Raw genomic sequence first — 4,382 nt, 5'->3', positions numbered from 1 at the left:
TTGCTGTAACCAAATCAAAATACTTATCAATATTTTGCTGCCAAACTGACATTTTTATCGCATAAACGCCCATTAGGCAAAAAAAAAAAAGGCAGCTAATTCTTTGTAAAGTATTTCTCCAGGTTCACAATGATTTGACGCATAATAAATACTACTTTGAATAAATCTAAATATTGTTTGGATTTTAGTGTGTGGCATATGAATCTTAGAGAGCTTATTGAATCCACAAGAAAATGACCCGAGGCATTACAAATTTTCCTTTTGATGAAAAGCGTTGTGACGTTCTGTTAATTAATGAACCGTAACTGTTTTATTTTGAATTTCTTTCTGACTTCTGTTTATGTAAAGCATCATCGACTTTATCGGGTAATCTTACTCCTAGTACTAGCCTTGTATGTAGCCGAGTTCACATTGAACTTACATTGAGAGACGCTGTTGCAACTACAATACATTGCATTTAAACCGCTTTTTTTGTTGCATGATCTTCTATTCGTTTCGTGGATTACATAATAGTATTTGATAAACGCCACCCTGCTTCTTCAGCTGGTCTACATTTGTTAATAAAGCGTAGGAGTTGCTGTTCTTGGAACCGAGGTCACAAGATCATAATCCAAATTGGTGTGACACGCGTTCAGAAATCTCATTACTGCATGTAATTGATGAAGCATTGTTCTTTTAGTCAAGAAGCGAGCTTTATTTTGAGCGTGGGAAAAGTTATTATTTTGCATGAAAAATATAGATTCAAATTGAGATTATGTAAAAAAAATTTAATCACAACATGGCAATGCATGTTCTTCATAACTCTACCAAAAAATAATGTGTAAACTCACGCTACAATTGCTTTAATCGCAAAATAATCCAAAAGTCATAAGTCACCTCAACATTTCAACGTCTATGAGCAGTTCTAAAATTTACATAGGTTTAATTTTCGGATATGCTCAGCGTGAATAATTTTACAAAGTGAATCCCAAAGTTTGAAGCCGTACCTTAAAAAATAACAGAGATATCACTCCTAAAGCATAAGAAGAATCGACAGCCCCCCCCCAAACTGAGCAAGACTCCAGGGAGCCCAACCTCGTAAGGGTTAATATACAATTTTTATCTTTTTAGCTATGGTGGGAAAGAAAACTGGGCGATGGAAAATTTGCGCTACCATCAGTTTATGAAGGCAGCAGCAACATCTAAAACGACAATCAAGCCACAGTCTCTCTCTCCAACCAAAAATGCTGCAAAGTATCATTTTCTTCGAATCCATCTGCAGGTGATTAAATGGAAAACACTGATGAGCGTTGAACTAAATCCGCTCGATGGGGGCTGGAAATTATCCAATGGTAGTTACGATCCTATTCTGACAGATTTGAGTGCGGCTCCTGATAACATTCTTCGCTTTGTACGATGTAACTGTAACGTCACCAAGAAAAGTCCTTGCAGTACCAACGTTTGCATCTGCAGGCGGCACGGGCTACCATGTGTTTCTGCGTGTGGTAATTGCAATGGAGTGGATTGTGAAAATTATGACAAAGGCGAAGTTTCATCAGACGAAGACAGCGTTGGAAGTGACGAGGAAGCGGATAGAAACATATTTGATTTTGAAAAATAAATATCAGATTCAAATTTGGTCAAAATTATTCAAAATCTATAGCTTTTTTGAAGTGTTGGTTGCAAAAAAAAAAGCGATTTACAAGTCAGGAAAAAAAAATCATGAAAACAAAACTTTTGAAACAATTTTAATTAATTTCAAACGCCTTCTACTCAGTGGCGGCTCGTCTATAGAAACTGCAAAACTGCAGCACACCCTGCACATTTCAGAATTTTATTTTTTTTATTAATTTCACGTTTTTTTTTTCATTTTCTCTATAGATCCTATCGACTAGAAGTTTCATAATTTCTGGATTTTAAAAAGTATTATGATTTTTCAAGTTTTATATTTGGAAGCTCTGAACTGCAAGCTCTGCAGTTGTGATTTTATAAAAGAAGAACAAACAGGAGTCGTGACGTCATTTTTGGCTGAGGTTGCTTTAAAACTCGACGATACCGAACTGCAAATTTTGCAGTTGCTGGTCAGGCTAACTATTGTTGCAAGTATACTTCATCGTTTTCAAGCACAATGTTAGGTGGCTGTGACTGATGCTGTTACATGGTTAGACTAATATGCTTTGCTTTCTGCACAAAAAGATAAAGCTTAGACTAGGTTATCTTGATTGAGCTTAGACTAGGACCTAGTCACTAGGTTATCATTATTGTTCTTACTTAATTAAATTTAAGCTAGGTTCTTTGTTTACTTGCGATAATAAGTTAAGGTCAAAGATCTAGGGGTGTAACTGTAAGAACAACGCAACTTCTTAATTGGCTAGATTTTTTTATCAGCTTTTTGCTGAGCAGGGTCTGCCATATTTACATTAATTCCACATAGCGTTGTTATTTTCAGGCTGTGTGTTGATGGTTTATAAGTGCTAGTCTAGTTGTGCAGCAAGCTGTAGACTGGTAGAAGGATAGGTTATGACATGGGAGGCTGCAACGTGGTGCTGTCAATGTGAACTTTCATCCTACGAACAGTTAATAAAGTTCATGAACATTTGGAACCCTTAAAATCCTGCCTTGATGAAATACACTACAGTCTACATCAACTACTGATCATACCATTTCAGAAGCAACAGGTATTTTGCATTACCTTACCAACAAAAAATTCCTCTTTTGGTTGCAGCTTTTTTATCAAATAATGTCTCATGTTGAAGTGATTTTCAACCAAATGCAATCTCGAGATATTGATGTGTTCAAAGTACATGAATATATAAGCAATTTCAAAAGTGCAATTTCTGTGATAAGAAACTCAAAAGTACCGTACTGTGAGAATTCTTCAAAAACACTTATGGCTGAAGCGAAGGAGGTGTGTGACTGCATATGTGTTGACATAATGGCTAGATATTGGTTCACCAAACAATTAGTAACTGCAAAATTGTTCAACAAGAGAAGCTTCAATAGCTTTAAAAATAAACTGCCCATACATGAGGTGGCAGTAACTGTGGAAGCATATTCCATCATAGAAAAAGAAAAGTTTGAAACTGAACTTGCAGTATTCTACAGCAGATTGGACATGCATGAATATTCCGCGTTATTTGAATTGTTGACATTTATTCAGAGATGCTCTCAGTGAAATTTCCACACTGTTAAAAATCCTCCTAATTATTCCTATGACCACAGCAGAGCCTGAACGCTGCTTTTCGACATTAAAAAGAATCAAAACTTTTCTGAGTACCATCAATCAAGAAAGGCTCCAATCATTAAATGCTCTTGCCGTCATTTCAACAGAGAAAAAATTCTTCGTTACCCAGACATTAACGACAAAGTCATCATTTTGCTCAAAAGTAAACAAGAAGAATGGATTTTGTCTATAAATAAGCTTGGTTCCAGTTGACATGGAGCAGTTTATTTGTAAGTAACTTATGTTTTGTAGTTTATCCCACTGTTTACCTTTGTATGCACCCTAATTATAGCCTGCATAGTGCATGTGCAGCATGCACTGTAGGAACTTTGTGTCTTTTGTTTATTTGTTATTCATAGTAATAAAATAACCCATCATAAAATAATTTGTCAGACAAACCACAAGAAATCTTGTATTTCAGCGAAAGAAAAACTTTGCTGGATCATCCATGGCCTTGACTGAGTCCCTCACTAAACGGAGTGTTCAACTCGTCAACGATGCAAAACACCAATTTGGGAAAAGAAATGTCTGAACAATCAATGGCAACAGTTTTGTATTTATTTATTCACAGACACACATAATCAAATCTTCAGAAGCCATCCTAAAGTTAAGTATCGTACTGATTAATTAATCTTTTTATGTTTTGGGTTAGGCCTATAATAGCCTATGCCTATCTAATTTGTTAAAACTGGTAACTATTTACAAAACAGTGCTTATATGCATATTATATATATGATATTGCAAATAATTTTAACCAATGTATATTATATAGGCTAGATTGTCACTCTCCTGTTGGACACTTCCTTTTTACTAGTAAATTAGGAGAAAAAATCTGTTTTGAATTCATTGTATTTTTTGTCCCAACAATGGTAGTTGTAGCAAGATCCGATATCAATTGAGCAATTGTTCAAACTGGAAATTAGTGTTTTCGTGTTTAAATTTCACAACAATTTACTACCAGATTGCTTCTCCAATCGTTTTAAATGTGTCAAAGAGGTTCACTGCCTGTGTACAAGAAACCATGATAATGATTCTCTAAAGATTCCATACTTCTCAAAAACGCTTGTAACTCAGCATTCAATAGAATTCACAGGTGCGAAAACATGGAACGAATTTCCTTCTTCAATTAGAAAGAGTGATACAAAGTCACTTTTTGTCCACAATCTAAAACAAAATTTAA

General features: G+C 35.1%; 1 long non-coding RNA gene across 2 annotated transcripts; it reads left to right on the top strand.

Moving 5' to 3' along the window:
- The first annotated feature begins 2,432 nt into the window (after positions 1 to 2,432).
- On the top strand, positions 2,433 to 3,994 carry LOC145775957 (uncharacterized). 2 transcript variants are annotated; one of them, XR_014290187.1, is made up of 3 exons: positions 2,433 to 2,657; positions 3,310 to 3,432; positions 3,624 to 3,994. It is a non-coding gene; the product is annotated as an uncharacterized LOC145775957 (long non-coding RNA). The 2 variants fall into 2 exon arrangements; XR_014290186.1 differs by having other exon boundaries at positions 3,202 to 3,432.
- Positions 3,995 to 4,382: the final 388 nt, after the last annotated feature.

Source organism: Aplidium turbinatum, chromosome 8 (assembly GCF_918807975.1).
Source record: "Aplidium turbinatum chromosome 8, kaAplTurb1.1, whole genome shotgun sequence".
NCBI classification, from domain to species: Eukaryota; Metazoa; Chordata; class Ascidiacea; order Aplousobranchia; family Polyclinidae; genus Aplidium; species Aplidium turbinatum.
The sequence above is the reverse complement of the archived record's forward strand: the minus strand, read 5'-3'. Positions and strand labels throughout refer to the sequence as shown.